The following is a 19960-nucleotide window of genomic DNA, read 5'->3' as shown; positions in this document are numbered from 1 at the left end:
ACCAGTGGACGATGACATAGAAACTGCAGACGAGACAGTCTCTGACACAAGATTCAAGGAGGGCTCACAGCCAAATTCGTCAACAGCTGGAACCATGACCTCCGTGGCCAGTACGGAAACACCGCCACCACTTGAGCTTTCTCTCTCAAAACCTTCAAAATAAACACCTTAATGAGGTGGAAGGAGAGAAGGTATACAGGAAACTTGGAGGCCACGGAAACGACAATGCATCCACTCCCCAGGCCTCCACTTCCGAAATCCTGGAGCAAAAGATCCGAAGAGGAGCATTGGTTTTGGAGGCAAACAAATACACCTTTGGACATCCGAAGCTCCTGCAGATTATGTGTGGTATCCTGGGAGTCAGACACAATTCCTGAGAAGATGGAAACTTGCAGCTCAGGGCATCTACCACCACATTGTCCATAGCCCTGATGTGATGACCATAAATTGCCTGGAGATGAAGTTCCGCCTAACTGGCCACAGCACAAGCCACCTTGTTCAACGACTGACTGTGATTGCTGCCCTGATGATTCACATACGCCACAGTCACAGTATTGTTGGAATGCACCAGAACATTGCAACCGGACAGGTGGGGATGGAAATACCAAAGGACCCTCTCTACCGCTGACAGTTCCTTCCAGTTGAAGGTATTGATTGCCTCTCATCGGAGCAAGCCTGAATGGACCTCTGACCCATAGTTGCTCCCCTTCCGAGTGCACTGGCATCCGTCTTCAGCTCTGTCGGAGGAGAAGGATGCATCCGCACATACTTGGTGAGATTTGAGTAGTCCAGCCACCACTGCAGGCTGCGCACAATAACATGAGACACAGGGATCTCCAAGGCCATATCCCAAATCGGGATCAAACAAACCAGCACAGGTGCCACAACAAGGGCTGTAGGTGTGACCTGCCCATGGAACTGGGAAAACATATGCCCCCATGTTCCCGTGTACTTCCATCCACTGAAAAAGAGAAGATGTCGTTTGTGACAATAGTGACCGCACCAAGCCCTGCAGCTGCTGGTCCTGGACTGAGGCAGGAACACATTGCCCAGAACAGAACATCACTCCAATGAAAGTCTTTCTAGTCGAGGGCAGAAGATCGCATTTCAGAAGATTCAGGAGTAAACCGTGGCTTCTTAAAGTATGCATGTTCAAGTTCAGATGTAGTTGCATCACCAGAACAGATGGGGCCTGAAGCAGCCATTTGTCCAGGTACAGAGACACCAAGATCCACTGGAGATGAAGATAAGCAACCGGAGAGCCACCACCTTGGTGAGAAACCCGGGCGAGGACCGCAGGCCTAATGGGAAAACACAAAACTGCCAGTAATGACCCCCTCAGCGAGAACCGCAGATACTTCTGGAACCTCAATGCCATAGGAACATGGAGATAGGCATCCTGGAGGTCCAATGTTGACTTTACAAAGCCTGCTTGAATCAATGGAATAATCTGTTGTAAGGTCTCCATCTTGAAAGAGATCCTCCGCATAAACTTGTTCAGGGATCTGAGGTTGATTACTATCTGGAAGCCCCCCTTGATATTCGGGACTGGGAACCCAACACAATAATAGCCTTGTCCTCTTCAATGCCTGAACCAGAACAATTGCTTTCTTCTGCAGCAGCAATTGAATCCCATCCAACAGTGCTTCCCTCCTGAGAACATCCCTTGGAAGTGGTGTCTGAACTGTCCCCGATGATGGGGGGAAGGATATTAATTTTTTTTTGGTAACCAAGTTCGAGGACACTCAACACCCATTTGTCCGACATTTTGTGATGCCAAGACACCAGGAAATGATGCAGCCTCTCATCAACCTAAGGTATCACGCCAACCGGCCTCCTGGCGATGGCATAGTCAGGACTGCTGATTAGAGTGCCTTGGTTCTGGATAAGGCTTTCTCTCAAATTTGCCTTGAAAACCCTTCCCACTGCGCTTCTGACCCTTGAAGGCATTCTTCTGCTGAAGGGAAGGCTGACAAAAGGACTTCGCTGAAAAAAAGAAAGGCTGCGTCTGCTGCTGCTGCTGCTTTCTAATGGAAAAGGAATGATTCCACTCCTTGAAAAGTTATGCAACTTCTCCACTAGCCTTTTCCCAAAAAGCCATCAACTTCTAAGCAGCATCTGTGTTCCACCCTTTCAGGAAACAGGTTTCACCTGGACGCAATGAAAGCACCACAAGACCACTCCGGTGCTCTTACTGAATCAAATGCAATGTCTGAAAGAAGTTCAGTTTGGTGAACCATAGATTCCAATAAATTTGGCAATGGCCACCCTCCTGCATAGTAGTGAATAAAGTCTTGAAGTCTGAAAACTGTGCAATATGCGTCCCATATATACCAGAACGAATGGCAAGATGAGACCCTGAATGGATCTCTTTCAAAGATGAGTCAATCTTCTTGCCTTCCGCCCCCCCCTTTAAGGACATTATCTTCCGCCATTGATGGGCACCCCACCAGACTAGCCACAATAGAGTCCACATGGACCGATTAAGGAATCCAATCTTCCATATCCCAATATAGATCAAACTTGGACATGAAGCAAGGCATCACAATACGCTCAAGATCCTTCCACTCATTCAACATAATGCCCGTCATAAACGGATGAATGGGCAGGACTCTAGTAGATTGCTTCCTATATTGCAGCAGCAACACCAAGTCTTTAGAAGTGCTGGCCAGCTCTGCATCGGAAAATCACACATTTACAGTCCCATGGTTCAGAATGTCAGGTAGTATGTCCTGAAGAGCTATACTTTCCTTTATGTTCTATGGAACTCATAGAGGATTCCTCAGACAAATCAGTGCTGGAAATGTCAGAATAAAGCTCCAGCCCAACCCAAGACTGTGAACTAGATTTCTTTTTGAAGAAAGCCAATGTCTCCAAAATCAGCTGTATAAGCCTCGTCTCCTGATCCAACTTCTTTTTAGGTCTCGCCTACGCAGCACGCATGCGCTGCATAGGAGGAGACCTTTAGGAATCGATTCACTTTTTGGGCCAAAAACATGTACGCTTTCCATTGCTTTCAATGGCAACGCATGCACGTTTGGCGATTCCTTTGAGGGAGCGAACTTTGGCAACATCTGTTTGTAATTAACTTCCAAACAGAGGGTGCCCAAGGCTCGCTCCCACAAGGGAATCGCTGTGTGTGCTCTCGGGCCGCACTCTCCCCACCCCTCCCCCCACGTGCGTTCGTGCAAGGGGCCGAGCGCGCTGCATGCGCACATTCTTCATAGGAGACGTGTGAGCGGCGGTGGCAGCAGCAGCAGAAGGAGCGGCGGCTCCTGTGCGAGCTAGCGAGGTGTTGAGGGTGCAGGCACAGAGGCTTCGAGGCTGCAGTGTGAGAGGCGTGCAGGCTGAGCCATCGAGACGCGAGAGGCTGAAGTGTAAAGGGCGATCAGGCTGTGGTATCGAGGCGTAGAAGCTGAAGTGCTGTAGCTTGTATGCACAACGCAGCGAAGACAGAGGTAGAGAGGCATCGAGGCGCAGAGGTTGTCAGGTGCAGAGACGAGTCACAGACCGCGAGGTGCAGAGACTGTCAGGTGCGGAAACTGTGAAGCATCGAGCCATAGAGATCTTGCGACACAGAGGCATTGAAGCACTGAGACACTGAAGCACTGACACATCGAGGCTGAAAGATAGTGAGGTGTCGAGCAGATGCGACCCCCTGGGGGGCCCACACCCTGTGCGCAAGGAGCGAAGAGCCTGACCATACATTACAGGAGATAGTATCAAGGTAAGAGGTCTGTGGTCACCTGCTTTCTACTTCGGGTTCCACCCGCCTTTGCTGCTCCATCTCCTTTATGCCACCCACCTCGGCCCCTGACCCTCCCCGTCCACTCCCCGACGGTCTCTGTGTCTACTGATTTCACTTCACATCTATTGCCCTTTTGCTTTAACTACCCCATGGCCACTGCTCATTTTCTTTACTTGACCCTCGTCTCTCCTCATTTACTTCTGACCCTTCCCGAACCCCCATTCACTGCCCTTCCCATTACCCACTCAACCAGTTCGCCACCATCTATCCAAGCCAATCCCCTCCCTTACACTGCCACCCCTTCCTTCGGTCCCACCACAACCTGTAACACTCACTGTCTGTGCCCCCTTCCACGACCACCTCCTCAATTTACTGCCCCCTCCCGCTCATAGGATCTATTCTTGCCCTGCTACCCCCACATACACATTCTCCCTTCCACATTAATTGTCACTAACCATCCCCTACCAATTCACTGCCCTCCCTCCCCATCCCCTGCCTTTACAGACCTTCCAGTCATTAGGTTCACTGCCCCGCCGCATTCATGGATTCCCTCTCCTACCCGCATTCCACATTTAATGCCCCGCATACACACACACTCCCATCCATTGCCTTTCGTTCTCGACCCCACTGCTTTGTGTAAGTAATTGGCCCTCACTTCCTCCTTATACTTCCCTGGCACTTCATTGGTCCCCTGCCCCCAGCCTTGCTGAGGCAACGCTTGTTGACGCTCTGTTCCATAGCTTACACCACTCACACTATATGGGAGGATCTAATCTTACATATAGAAGAATGCATGTTTTTGAGTGATTTGGGGGTTGTTGTGTCCTGCAAGACACATTCTATTGTCTCGACAGACACCGAGTTAGTAGCCACTCCCCTATGGGAGTGGGCACACTTGCACCCCCACACGCATCCCTCACAGGTGTCACGAGTGACGTGAGCCTGTCAATAAAAGGGCCCGGGTGCACGTGCTTGTGGCCAGTTGAATGAGGGTAGCCACGGTGTCTGTGTGAGTCCTTCGTTAAAATGTGAGCCTAGAGCCCACAACATAACAGGGGTCTTCCAGAGATTTACCGCCCCCAGTATGGAAAAAAGAGCGGAGACAGAGGTCTTACTTATTTCGAGAAGGAAATGATTTCCCAGTTTGGGAGAAATGATGGGTACACAAACAGCATTAATTGCATCTTGTAAGGGTGCCCTCTGTAGTAGCAGGCCCGCGTGTTTTCAGTTGCTAGGAGATGTAGTCTGGCGGTCATTTTGCTGACTGGATCCAGATCACACTTCTAGCCCATCCTGCCCCCGCTTGAATACATGCATTGCTCATAGGCAGATTACCACTTTCTGATCCACTTTGCAGGTCTACCAAAATACTGTAGTGCTCAGACGTTCGCTCAGTGCTATCGCAGGTGCTATGTAAACAGCCGTAGATTAGTGCAAGAGAAGGTGAGTGAAATGCAGGTTGTCCTATTGTGAACACCCGTCGTGTTCTGTTGGGAGCACACGAGACCTATTCAATTCAATTCAATTAAAAAAAGTCTTTATTTCGATTATTCATTGTAAAAGACAGAACAGTCAGTATATTAAAATTAGATACAACCACAAATATACCATACCAAAACCTAAGACACGAGACCTATTGTGAACAAATTATATTTGACTTGTAAAAAAAAAAAGTCCGCTGTTTAGAATTCATCAGTTGAGATTTCTGGTTAAAGAAAAAATCAGTTTACTTTTGTCATGGGAGCATAATATGAAACTTGCATTCATGTGTGTCCTAGATTTTTTCCGCATCTTTTGCATTGCCTGGTGGTTGGGGGCTGGTGGCACGATGATGGAGTTTCCGGTTGGGAGACATGACATCAGTTCTCCTCAGTTTAAATTAATATGCACTGCAATATTTTGACTTAATCGGTATTCTGTTACTTCATGTATTGCAGTTCCCTTTGTAAACTGCCCTCAATCTTGTCTTTCATGCTGTTTTTGATTTTGCAACAGAGTACTCTCACCAACTAGTGTGTTTGCCTTGCAATTGTTGTTGCACCCGTACACTTTTTCTTTCTTTTTTTTTCTGAGCGTCACATCGGTTTCATCAACCTAGAAAAAGCTATCGAGCATTTTGTGCGAACACTGAAAGGAACCGCATTGATGGCTGTTGCAGGTAAATGTAACAGGATTTTGAGATTGTATCTTTCTGTGGCATGCTGTTTTTGCCAGAATGCAGACTTTTATGTTTTGGCAGTCACGTACCCATTTTGTGGCTTGTTAGTCTGCTTTTAATAACCATTTGTTTCAAGTTATTTGAAAGTCAGAGTAGTTCTTATGAAGACAGAGGGTTTCTTAGGAGATGGGTTGGCGATTTAAAGTGTTGTTGTGCAGGACTTGTAGGTGAGGGCAGTCGGTGACCACCAGAGGGACATGATCATTGGCCAGTGACCTTTGTGTTTTTGAACCAAGATGTTGCTTTAGGACGGCGGTTCTAAATCGTTTGTCTTATGTGGACCCCCTTGGATGCTCCCGTGCCAAAGCCATTTCTACGAATTGAACCTAAAAAACTACTCCAAACTAAACAAGCATTTGCAATGCAATAGGTCTCGCATTTGCGAGAGTTGGAGCTATTGGCATTGTAATTGACAATGCCTTTTATTAATTTGTTCTGAAAACCTGCCAGCGGTGCATAAACACGCACTTTGTACGTATAGTCCTTGCTTACGAGAAGCAAGGTTGGCCGTAAAAGAGACTGCCAGCCTTGCTTCTCATAAGCATGGACTATAAGTACAAAGTGCTTGTTTACACACAGCTTGCAGGTTTTCAAACGCATAAATAAAAGGCATTGTCACTTACAATGCCAATAGCTCAAACTTTTGCAAATGTGAGACCTATTTCATTTCAACCTTTGGGACCTTATGAGTGTTTTGCCATGCAACAGTTGATGTTGTTGCACCGAGGATATTGTGCTGGATAACTAAACACTTATAACGTCCCAAAGGCGAGACCTATTGGCTATGCCAATGCTTGTTCTTTGTGGAAGGGACAGATGCCAAACTCCCCACGGAAGAAGATGATGACGACGTCGGGGAACAATGCCTCCTCTTCCCAGCGTGTTTCCCCATAGTGCAGTCAGCAGAGAGAACCCTTACACCACCACCAAACAAAACTGTAGAATGTGAACCATCATCCCAACTCACATAGATATAGACATGGGAAAATGCAGTTGAAACTGCATCCAACCCAAACAAACACAAGATTGACAGGACAGCACCATAAGAATGCTGTCAAATGCTGCCTGGCTTGAAAGGGAACCCCAGACGGCGTCTGCACGCACAGCTCCGGATAGCAGCGGACTAGCTGGTCCTGCCATAACCCAGCCGAACCAGCACCTCCCGGCCATCCACTGCAGTCAGCCTGAAATCAGCTAAGCCCTCCAACAAAGCAATATACATGCCTATAGCAAAGCTCCCCCCACCCTCCCCGGCTAACATGCCGCAGAGGGTGTCAGGCTGCCCAAGTCGGCTGGGCAGCCCATGCCAACCTGAAGCAACAGTGCTCCACAGTCTCCCAAACTGCAGGGCTAACACGTGGGCAACCCCATGTAGTCAGGGCTGGCTCTAGGGCGGTGGGATCGGTGCCACCACACCGGGCACTGATTTGGGGGTGCCATGTTTATTGTTTAAGAAGCACCATATGCCACGTTCCTTGCCCCAGCAATTTTGAAGCATCAATGAAAATGTCACGATAACTGCGGTGATTAATGTTTTTCCTGTAGACAGACCGGAGCTTTGTCTGGTAGAGAACGTTTTTGACTCATCATAGCGAAGAGGGTTAATGTGCCTGCTGCACAGAACAAGTCCCATTCAGACCACAAACTACATACACTATAAATAGGTCAGTGGGTTATCGCTTTGTCAGAGAGATCCTTTTGTTACCTGCAGTTTAAAAGTTAAAATCTGAATGGAAGAACAGTGAGCTATTAACTGTCCTCAAAGAGCTGCATGCAAACTGCAAGGAATATATTACAGCTACATGCTTTTTTGCCCAGTCTTATCCTAATATTGCAAAAAGGGTTAATTTGGGTAGAAATCAATTCTTATTATTAAAGAAAACCCCTAACAATGGTGTATCACTTTAAATTCTGAATTTGTGCTTTTCCAGACCAAGGACTCTTAAACTATACTGCCTACCAGAATGGATGATATGTGACTCCTACACCTTGTAGGCCTCTGTCTTATGTAACATTTCCTATACACTAATTTACACATGTATGATTGTCTCCGTGCAATGTATGTGTGATGTAAAGTGCTCTGACACCGTGCACTGGTATGAGTGGCGCTATACAACGAAATGAATTAAGAGACAGTGGTTATGGAGACTTGAGGAGCATTGTCAAATGGTGGTAGTGAGGGAATCCGTGGCAAGGTGGTCATGGGGGGGCGCCAACAAACATTGTCGCACAGGGCGCCACCAGTACTAAAACCGGCCCTGCATGTAGTGACCGCCGAAAGAAATCAACACGCCAATCGTGCACCCGCCGTGCGGGAACTCCGATCAGCCCAAGCCAGCCAAGCAGCATGAGGGCACACCAGGAAAACAAGCAAGCCAGGCAGGCAGATCTAACCGTGCCGTCAAAGGAAAAAGCACATACCTGGAATCACAGGGGACCACAAATGCATCCGGCTCCCTACGCTGGTCACGGCTGGTCCCTAAAGCCCAGCAGAGGGAGAAAAGCCTGCAACAATCCTTTGGAGATAAACGCCTGGCAAGTTACCGCTGCATCCCCCGTATCCCGTCGGACACAGAAAACAAAACAGGCAGTGCTAGGGTATGGCTGTTGTATTATAGCCCCTATCAAGAGGATTGGAGGTGTTAGCAAGCGTTTCCTGATTTGTTTCCTGTCTTTGATTCGATACTACCTCATGTAGTTATGACTGAGTTGAGGATGAGGGACATGGAGGTAATCACTGTTTATCTATGCAGGTTTTATCATGTTCCTTTTCCTGTAAATCAATTATTCTTAACCTGTAGTCTGTGTACTACGGGGGTTTACCAAGCGTACACAGGCAGTCCATGACTAAAGAAAAACAAGCATTTGCAATGCAATAGGTCTCGCAATTGCGATATTTTGAGCTATTGGCATTGTAAATGACAATGCCTTTTATTTATGTGTTTAAAAAACCTGCAATAATAAAAGGCATTGTCATTTACAATACCAATAGGTCAACGTTTTTAAAATGTGAGACCTATTTCATTGCAAATGCTTGTTCTTCTTTACTTTCAGCAAAGCTGCACAGCAGGCATTCTGCTATGGCTAAAATTGCAAAGTCAGCCATTGATGCTTGTAGGTGAGACCTATTGGCTTTGCCAGGACTTATTTTCCTTACTTTATCTCACCTTGAGCTCGACCTGTGTACTTTTTGCCTTCTGTGTTCCGTTTCCTCATTGTCAACATTTTGTGTCCCCTTCACTATACTTGTCTCCGGTGGCAGCCCTCTGCCCGCCCCTCTGTAGTTTTTCCGTAAAGTGTTAAGCGTGTGCGTTTGGAAATAAGGGAGGCATGGAAAGAACTAAAATTAATCAGAGTAAATAGTGTGTCCCCAGTTTATTCAGCCCATCAGACCCGGCCAGTGGAAACCCCTGCTTTAGCTACTAAAAGAAAGGGGGTTCTTGATGCTCCTGCTGTCTCTCTGCCCGCGTCCCGTTCCCCCCAACTTTCATACTTTCCTTCGTTTGATTCTCTGCTGCCAAAGCCAAGCCTAACCGGACCCCGCCACCTAACCAGTCGTGAACGGGGGGCCACCACACTATCCACCTTGTTCCGTCTGTCCGGACCGCTCTGCAAAAGACTAAACACGTCATTAATGACATTCCCCTCTCTTCAGCCTGCCGTTCCTTCTCTCCTACTATTTCCCCCTCTTCCACACTCTCCTGGTCATAATCCAATAGCCCATCCACCTCGGACTCCAGCCCGTACACACGTGCTCGTTCCCTGCCTGTGCGGCTTGGCAATGGGCCATCCTCCATGGACTCCAGCCTGCTCAAGCCTGCTCGCTCCCAGCAAGTGCGCAGTAGCTCCCCTAAATCAATGCTCCCTTTCCGCTGCCCTGTGCGCTTGCCCTCTGAGTCCCGTGATGTGCTACATGAAACTTGTGCCTGTTCTCTTGAGGCCGCATCGACCGACTGGGGTTGTGACACCAGGGACCGTTCACCCCTCCTCCTGCGCACCACCTCTTGCATGTCCCTCGTTGGAGCGTGGCTGCCCGCATGAGGCAGAGCCGGCCCATCCTCTCGGTGGGGTGGAGCTGCATGCAACTTTCCAGAGTACCTCGCCTGCCGCCCCTGCCAAAAAGAAGTGGAGTCAGACATGCCGGGGTTAGTCCTGACCTCTGACCCCAAAAACCCAGAATACCCGTGCCAACGTCTACCCGCCCAACGCACCGGACGAATGCCCCCCCGCCGAGCCAGAGTGCCCCCCGGTCCCCTGACCAACCCCCCCAATGCCCTCCTCCTCCCCGTCGCTCCACTCCAACGAATCCACCACCCTCTTGCCCGTGCAGCCTTCCCAGGCCCGCCCAGCCTGTGACAAGCTCCCCTTCCCCCCTACTCCCCAGCACTCCTCCCCGCCCCCAGGCCCTCCTACCCCTCCCTTTCTAACCACCTTTTCCTCTGGGGCCCTCTCCAGCCATCCCCCTATTTCCAGGGACGGCATCGCTCCCCACCGTGGCCCCCCCTTCTCTTCCACTTGACGGACCCCAACCAGTCCTTCCCCCGCCACCTCCCCGCTACCCGGCCTGCTGCTGGGTCCCCTCCTGCTTTCCTTCGGCATTGCACCCACCCAACACCCCACCAGGCAACCCTCCCCCCAAGGAACCCCCAAAATTTGTGTGGCCCCCGGCGCTGCCCTCCCGGCCCCCCATCAAACCCTGCACCCTCCCCCGGCATTCTGCATCCTCCACTGCAGCTTCTGCCTCTCCGCCACTCTCTATCAGCAAGGGGGAGGACCAGCCGCTGCCCAGCATAATGGGGGCAGCCCCCCCGCTGCCATGCCTTTTTCCCGCCTTCTTTTTTACTAATGGTGTCCCCGCAGCCACCCGCCGCAACTCGAGCACCGGCCGCGTAGCCGCGACCCGACCCCAACACGTGCAGTTTTATTAGGCGCAGCCGGCTAAGCCGTGCACCCGCACCCCCCTGCCTTATTGTCACAGCGTTTTCGGGCCCACAGCAGCGAGCACACTAGTACCGCCATCGCGACACTGCTTGCTGCCTGCCTAGGAGGCCTCACCTTGATCGCAGGCCGAAGCATATCTGTGCAGCCCGCTTCAGCCAAGAGGCGTAACGCCTCCGTCACCCGCGGATCCTACGCTATGCCCTCAGGTGGATTTGAATTCAATGCCGTGCACTCACAGGCCGCTGAGTGAGCCTTGACGCATTCGCAGACACTGAAAAAACACCGCAGGGCTCAACCAGGACCCACACGTCGCGCACAGTGATCCCAGCGACACGCAACTGACAGGAGGGACAAAATTGCACACAATTGTACAAAATTGTTCCTCAGCCCAAACCACCCAGCCGGCTATCATGTCACTCCACCGAAATGGTGGCTAGTGTCACAAAATGGCCGGCTAAATAGTCCCCCAGCTCAAACCCAGCCCAACAAGCCCAACAAGCGACCTTTGACCCTGCTCACAGGCAGGTCGCTCCCCACACCGCCCTGGTTGTACCTGTCTTCTGAGTGCATTTGCCTGTATTGCCTGTATTGTTTTCTCCCTATTATGTGCCCCTAATTACTTTTATCTTCCCTGATTGCCATTGCCTGTATTGTTTTTTCCTGATTGCGCTTCCCCTAATTTTTTCTTTCCCTGATTGTCATTGCCTGTTTTGTTTCCCCCTAATTGCGTTTCCCCCAATGACTTTTCTTCCCGGATTGTGATTGCCTGTTTTGTTATCCCCGATTGCATCTCCCTCTGATTACTCTGTTCCCTCCCTCCCGCCATTTTCTGTGTCCCGCTTGCCTTCTGTTCCCCCCGCCGTCTTCCACCTGTTTTTTCCCGCCGCTGCGTCTCTGCGGCCCCGCCCCCCTGCTCACCCATTCGCCACCCTGCTCCCTCCTCCCAGCTGCTCCTCCCTTATATGGTGGCAGCGCAGCGGGCATGCTCAGCGCGCACGTTGCTGGTGCGCCGAAGGCGCGCCTAAGGCAAGCCCGTCTGCGCTCGTCCGCACCTGGACCGCGCCCAGCGCCAGGACACCTGGCCCCTGCGAACGCCACGACGCCCGCCCCTGCTACGACTCCAGCACTCTCCACACACTCAACGCCGGACGATCACGCACCTGCTGCCTAGCCATCCCAAAGAGCACCCAAGGACCCTTCTCCTGCCTGAACTGCAGCTTCACCAGCATCCGGCCCGCCAACCCACCTACCGAAGAACCCAACTTCCTCAGATGCATCCTGCTCAACACCCGCTCCGCCCGCAAACACGCCGTTGATCTCTAGGACCTACTCGACTCAACCAACCCAGACATCGCATTCCTGACTGAAACCTGGCTGAACCCCGCCTCGGCACCTGACATCGCCATAGCCATCCCGGAAGGCTACAAGATCACCCGCAAGGACCGCACCAACGGAGTAGGAGGAGGAATTGCCATCGTCCACAGAAACACTCTCAAAATCTCGACAGACACCGATGACACCCTCAGCACCGCCGAACACCTGCACTTCCAGATCCACACTGACCCCAACACAACCCTCAGAGGTACCCTCATCTACAGACCCCCCGGACCCCAACCGCAGTTCAGCGACTCCATCTCCGACTTCATCAGCACATACGCCCTCGCCTTCAAGGACTACATCCTCCTCGGGGACCTGAACTTCCACCTCGAGAACAACAACGACTCCAACTCTTCCACCCTGATCGACAACCTCTGACTCAGACAACTAGTCACAACACCTGTGAGAAGTTGGCCTGATGTATGATGTCACTAGTTCTAGTGTACACCTTATATCAGTCCAAACAACCCTTATGGTGATTGGTTGTAAAGTCAACCTTATAGACCAGCTATCCTAGTGGTAGCATGGACAAGAGCAGTCTTAGGCTAAACTCTGAATGGCATGTGAAGCCAGCTGTTATACCATTTGTAACATCTTGAATACCAAATGAAAGGACACCACAACAGATATATATATAAAATAAAGTGTATTTAATCTAGTCAAACCCTCAGCACTCTTTATGAGATTCGAGGTAAGTACAACACAGTCACGCAAACCAGTGGTATAAGGACCACTGTCACGGAATTAGGATAGGCCTAGGCAATCGCTGGGGCAACACTACACTACCCAAGGTTAGGAAGTGGGAGGCCCACGGGATTCAGGTGCAGAGTGGAAACACTCACGCGTAATGCGTATAATCGATAGAAATAGTACAGTTCTGAAATAAGCAGTTTTAGGACACTTCTGGTATAGCTAGGAAGTCGAGACTCGGAATCTAGACCCTTGGATAGTCAATACCCTAGTGAGCACCGAAATGCCCAAGTTACCTAGCCCACGGGCTGCGGGTGCATAGGTGTGAACTTGCGTCGGGTTTCGTCGTCGACTCCTATGGATGCCTGAAGGAAAGTTGCTGACAGGCAGTCAGTGAAGAGTGTCCGGTGGATCCCAAGGCTGGGATCAAGACGGAAGGATACCTGCAAGCAGAAGGGACAGAGTCTGGGTCACTAGCCAGTGACCACGTGTAACGAGGAAGGAACCAGGCGATGTCGTGAAGCTTGCAGTGAAGAGGTGAAGCTTGTCGCAGCAGCCACGGGTACCAGGAGACGTCGAGGACGACCAGGACCAGGAGGCGAGCTGTCCCACGAAGGCTCTTGCTGTTGGCGGCGTCGAAGTCGAACTAGGACTCACCAAGCCTTGGCAAGTGGAACCCACGCAGGAAGGAGGACTTGCTTCTGGTGCAGACCAGGAAGGTCTGGGGTGCTTCTCTTTCACAGAGGAGCGGGTGCCAGTCTGGAGGAGCCGGACCAGCAAGTTGGAAGTAAAGGTTCGTCGTCGCAGAGGCTACTAGCCAGCGGGCCAGCAACCGGACAACACGTCGAGCAACACAGGTGCAGAAGGGCCCCACGCAGGACACGTGAAGTGTGGGGAGCTGGTCTTCGTTGCAGATGGTGCTCGGGAGTGGGGCTTCTCAATTCCCCAAGCACAGCCTCGAGGAAGCTTCAGAAGTCGCGCTAGTCAGTTACTAGCCACTTTACCCAAGTCGCCGGTCCCACGTCCCTCGTCGCCTCCACGGGTCTCCGCTTCGCTGGAAATGTGGATCTGGTTCAGAGGTGTCTGGAAGTCTCTGCGCTGGTTAGTCTCTGCAGTCGTCCCTCGTAGGATTCGGTCGCAAAGCAAGCAGCGGTCGCTGGATGGTGCCTGGTTGCCCAGGGTGGTCACTCCTTGGCCACAAGGGAGATTCCTTCAGTCTTCTTCCTGAGGTCGAATGTCGAAGGTCCAGAGTTTCTGTTCAAGTTGCAGGTTCAGGGTAATCTAATTTAGCAGGGATCAACTAGCTACTAATATACTGGGCTAGTGTGCTGGGCTACCTGCAAGGTCCCTCCTATGGGTGGGACCAGGAAGGGGAGGGGCTACACCCCCTTTCCTTTGTCCAGTTTCGCGCCAGAGCTGGGGCTGGAGTGCCCCAGCACCGGTTTGAACTGGGCTATGCATGGAGCACCTTGTGTGCCCCAGGCATGTCTCATTCCTTTCAGCCCTCCCTGCCCCAATACACTAAAGTCTGTCTGGGGAGGTGCTAGCACCTCCCCAAGCAGGAAACCTATTGTCCAGGCCTCCCTGGCTGGGAGGGCTCCCAGCAGCAGGAGGTCAGACTCGTGTCTGTGGCAGCAGCATCCATTTTGTGATGCTGAGGCTTTGGTGAGAGTTAAACAGCAAAGTAGGATTTTTAACATGTCTCTCCCTCTAGAAGGGAGGAATAATATCCTCATCACCAGAAATGGTATGGGGGTATTATTCCAAAGTGTTAGACACCTTACACGACATGTTTTGATAAAGCCAAACCATAGTTACCATAACCGTTTAAGATTATAAGGCACTTTAAGAGTATATGGTAGGCTATATCATAGAACAGCTATAAGGACATGGTTCCAAAAGCTGCAGACAGGCTCAGCTCATGCTAGAGCACCATCTCACATGTTACCAAGCCCTCTGCCTCCGGGATTGTTAAGGCCTACCATAGGAGTGGCTGATAGGTACACATGTGTCTATATTAAGGGTAGATATAGGTATACTATATCTAAGCAAGGGGTGATTACACAACCTTGCCCCAGCTGAGTGATCAGCCAGTTGTGTCTGATTGGAAGGCCAGACCAGGGGTAGCATAATACATGCTGCAGCCCCTGGGAGGCCTAGGGTACACCTATGACCTGGGTACCTAGGGTACACTGTACAGGGTCCAATAAGGTGATCCTTACCAATTGGGTATGTACCTAGGGTACATGGAGTCCATTTTAAAGAGAGGGCAGATAGCCTGAGACCCTGAATGGCAGGATCTCAGGCCAACTAAGTCGAAAAACCAGCTAGACACTAGGCAAAAAGTTGGGGGTAACCATAGTCAGATATCCACCTTCCTACACAACCCCTTCCCCCCCCCCCAAACGAAGGGAGATAAGGCTGTCCTTGACCAGGTAAGCCTATATTGCCTAAGTGGCCATATAAGGAAGAACCAGCACTGGCATGGTTACCCCCTGTCTCATGGTCCACTAAGCAATCCTTCACCCTAAAGGTATCATAGGGTCTCCACCATAGGGAATCTCTACCTTTGGTGTGTCTTTGCAAAGTTAAAGGCTGGTGTTGAGATGGAGTACTGAAGTGAGTGTCCTCAAAGTGAGGCCTCAGCTTCCTCCAATCATCCTCCACCATGGATGCCTTTCTTTCTTTAACTGAGTTGCACTGTGCTCTCAGGGTCAGCCTCTGGCTACCTAAAGCTGGAGTCTGGGTCCCTTTTGTGGGCTTACTGGAGGGACAGGTCAGGTTTGGGGCCCTAAGGTCCCATGTTTGCCTGTGCCCAACAGAATCCCCCTTGGGGAGGTCCCTAACTACCTGTAAAGGGGATCCCTCAGGAATGTTTTTAACCATCAACTGGCTAGGGCTACTAGCCAGGCAATCCTCATTCTTTTGATGGGGGGGTTCTTGTGGACAGGGGCCCTCTTGGGGTCCACTGGCCTCCCTGACCTCTGCAGCCCTGGGCTGACTGAGGCAGGGTAGAGAGAGGCAGGCTACCTGCACCAGACTGGGTCCCACCTTGGAAGGGGCCACTGACATCAGAGGCTCTGCCAGGCCAGGCCAGGCCTGGCTACCTCTGGGGCAGTTCCTTTGCAAGGGGTGAGGTCAGATCCCTGAGGAGGCTGACCCTTTCCTAATGTCTGGGGAGAGGGAGACTTTTCTTCCTCTCCACTACTCTCTGTTTGTGTGGAGTGATCCATAGTTTCAGGCTTCACTACACCTATGTCAGTCTGAGTATAGGCTGAGACCATTACAGCCTTGCCAACCTTTCCAGGGAGGCACTCAGTTTGGGTTTGAGCTGTGTCTGTCACAGCTCTGCCAATCTCTACAGGGAAGTCTCTTTGCCTGGGCTGTGGCTACCACAGCCCTTCCAACCTTTTCAGGGAGGAAATCTACTTGGACAGGGGTTGTGGCTGGCACAACCCCACTACCCTTTTGTGAAAGGCCTACCATTTTAGAATGGATGTTTTGTTCAACTCCAGCCCAAGCTGAGAGTCATTCCCCAGTAAGCAGTCTACAGGCAAGGCTGGGGACACTGCCACCCTTTTAGGGCCAGTGACACCTCCCCAGCTGAGACATACCTCTGCCATGGGATGACTGTTCTGTTTGCCATCAATGTTAGTTACCTGGTAGGAGAAACAAGGCAAAAGCTGCTCAGAGGGAACTAGCCTATGGGCCACCACAGTGATGCTAGCTCCAGTGTCTCCGTAGGCCTCCGCTTTTCTACCATTGATGTAGGGCTCCTGTCTGTACCTACCCAAAGTGTTGGGACAGGCAGTGAAGTTGGCAAACCCCATGCCACCATCACAGACAAGAGTAGCTGCTGTAGGGGAATTGGCTAAGCAAGGGTCCCCCTGTTGTCCCCAAGAAAACCCAACCAAATTTTTGGGGGCACTCCCACCACCTGGGGGATTACTGCTGACAGTAATAGGTGGTGTGACAGGAGTAATTGGAGGAACAGTTTTGTTTTTAGCCTTTGGGCAACTGCTGTCAGTTTTCCAATGCCCAGGAATTTTACATTCATGGCAGTAAGGCTTTTTCACTGTGGTAGAGGAGGGAGCTTGGGACCCACCACCCTGTGTGGAGTTTTGGGGCCCTGAGGAAGATTTCTCTTTTGTTTTATCCCCACCCTTCTCTTGAGGCTTGGTGGTATCTTTCTTTTGGTTACCACCCTGATTTTTAGGCCTAATCCTGGTCCTGACCCATTTATCTGCCCTCTTTCCCAATTCTTGGGGAGAGGTCAAATCTGAGTCTACCAGGTGTTGATGGAGAAGCTGGTTCTGACAATTACTAAGGATCTGCTCCCTCATAATCAAGTTGTACAATCCTGTATAGTCCTGCACCTTGCTGCCAGTTAACCAACCTTCCAAAGCCTTAGTGGCACAATCCACAAAATCAGACCAGTCCTGTGTCTGTGTCTTCTGGGTGTCTCTGAACAACAACCTATATTGCTCAGTGGTTAAGCCAAACCCATCTATCAGAGCACTCTTCAGGACTTTGTAATTGTTAGCATCCTCATCACTGACTGTGAGGAGCTTGGCTCTACCTTTGTCAGAAAAGGAGAGCCACAAGATAGCTGCCCACTGACTCTGGGGTACCTGCTGTACTTTGCAGGCCCTCTCCAAAGCAGTCATCTACTTGTGGATGTCATCCCCATTCTGATATGGGGGGACTATCTTGCTTAGGTTTCTATGGTCATAAGACCTATCCCTATCTCTAGGAATGTTGCTGCCACCAGTGGGTTCTGACCCACTCAATTTTTGCTCTCTGGCCAGAGCAAGCTTCTCTTTGGCAAGGGCAAGTGCTTCCCTTTCAATCCTCAGATTGGCTTCCCTCATTCTGCCTTATGCTCTCTCCTCTGGGGGGGAAGTCATTCCCCTGTGGGATGAAGCATTGGAGCTTCTTGAGTGATAGGAGTGGAGCGAGTCCCCTGAGGGAGATCTACCCCTTCTATCTCTCTTTTTAAGATTACTTGGGGGCCTGTAAGGGAAGCTCCCATGCAAGCTTAAGTTAGCCTGACTAAATCTTCTGACTGGGGTCTTGCTACCTCCCACTTCCTCTGAGGTCTCTTCTAACTCATCTGTATCAGTTAAGTCAGGGGTCTCTTCTGTGGAGGGGAGGCCCTTATCTACAGCTATGGCACCATAGTTGGCAGCTCTTTCAGCATCATAGGCCTCCAGAAGCTCCACTAGCTGTCTAAGGGTAGGGTTGGAACCCTGTTTTAATCTCCTGGAGGTACACAGTTGCCTCATCTCCTGGAAAGTGAATGCATCATATCTAGAGGGAATCTGTCTAGGATTCTCCTCTCCTGAGGGAGTATCAGTGTGATCTCCATTCAGGGACATGATTCTAGTGAGGGTGTGGGGTGTGCACCTACCTACACTAGTTGTATCTACTAAACCTCTCTAGTAGTTGTAGTCAGGGTGTGCTAGGCCCTTCAACCTACAGCAACTAAGTCCAGTAGGACTTAAGTATTTATTATCTATGTTATATGTACCTAAACAATATCTGTGTGATCTTTCAATTTAGTATCTCAAGATTACAATGGTATTACAACAGCAAGCTCAGATCCCAACCGCTGCACACCAATGTGAGAAGTTGGACTGATGTATGATGTCACTAGTTCTAGTGTACACCTTATATCAGTCCAAACAACCCTTATGGTGATTGGTTGTAAAGTCAACCTTATAGACCAGCTATCCTAGTGGTAGCATGGACAAGAGCAGTCTTAGGCTAAACTCTGAATGGCATGGGAAGCCAGCTGTTATACCATTTGTAACCCCTTGAATACCAAATGAAAGGACACCACAACAGATATATATATAAAATAAAGTGTATTTATTCTAGTCAAACCCTCAGCACTCTTTATGAGATTCGAGGTAAGTACAACACAGTCTTATTTAAGCATACACTAAGTCACACAGGTAAGTAATACAGTTAGGCCCTAGGGGCCACGCAAACCATATACTAAAGAAGTGGTATAAGGACCACTGTCACGGAATTAGGATAGGCCTAGGCCTAGGGAATCGCTGGGGCTACACTACACAAGGTTAGGAAGTGGGAGGCCCACGGGATTCAGGTGCAGAGTGGAAACACTCACGCGTAATGCGTATAATCGATAGAAATAGTACAGTTCTGAAATAAGCAGTTTTAGGACACTTCTGGTATAGCTAGGAAGTCGAGACTCGGAAACTAGACCCTTGGATAGTCAATACCCTAGTGAGCACCGAAATGCCCAAGTTACCTAGCCCACGGGCTGCGGGTGCATAGGTGTGAACTTGCATCGGGTTTCGTCGTCGACTCCTATGGATGCCTGAAGGAAAGTTGCTGACAGGCAGTCAGTGAAGAGTGTCCAGTAGATCCCAAGGCTGGGATCAAGAAGGAAGGATACCTGCAAGCAGAAGGGACAGAGTCTGGGTCACTAGCCAGTGACCACGTGGAACCAGGAAGGAACCAGGCGATGTTGTGAAGCTTGCAGTGAAGAGGTGAAGCTTGTCGCAGCAGCCACGGGTACCAGGAGACGTCGAGGATGACCAGGACCAGGAGGCGAGCTGTCCCACGAAGGCTCTTGCTGTCGGCGGCGTCGAAGTCGAACTAGGACTCACCAAGCCTTGGCAAGCGGAACCCACGCAGGAAGGAGGACTTGCTTCTGGTGCAGACCAGTAAGGTCTGGGGTGCTTCTCTTTCACAGAGGAGCGGGTGCCAGTCTGGAGGAGCCGGACCAGCAAGTTGGAAGTAAAGGTTCGTCGTCGCAGAGGCTACTAGCCAGCGGGCCAGCAACCGGACAACACGTCAAGCAACACAGGTGCAGAAGGGCCCCACGCAGGACACGTGAAGTGTGGGGAGCTGGTCTTCGTTGCAGATGGTGCTCGGGAGTGGGGCTTCTCAATTCCCCAAGCACAGCCTCGAGGAAGCCGCAGAAGTCGCGCTAGTCAGTTACTAGCCACTTTTCC

At 50.7% G+C, this 19960-nt stretch overlaps 1 protein-coding gene across 3 annotated transcripts in view; it reads left to right on the top strand.

The window, feature by feature from the left end:
• Positions 1–19960, top strand: part of LOC146812816 (protein mono-ADP-ribosyltransferase TIPARP-like) — a 280445-nt gene that overhangs the window by 42282 nt on the left and 218203 nt on the right. The window contains exon 1 of one of the 3 annotated variants that reach the window (XM_085619926.1): positions 5827–5906. The exons of the other annotated variants lie outside the window; for them this stretch is intronic. The gene's annotated coding sequence lies outside the window, so the exon portion shown is untranslated. Of the gene's footprint in view, positions 1–5826; positions 5907–19960 lie in introns of those variants that run through there. 3 annotated transcript variants of the gene reach the window in all.

Source organism: Triturus cristatus, chromosome 7 (assembly GCF_964204655.1).
Source record: "Triturus cristatus chromosome 7, aTriCri1.1, whole genome shotgun sequence".
In the NCBI taxonomy this organism is placed as follows: Eukaryota; Metazoa; Chordata; class Amphibia; order Caudata; family Salamandridae; genus Triturus; species Triturus cristatus.
This window is presented reverse-complemented; position numbering and strand designations above follow the sequence as displayed.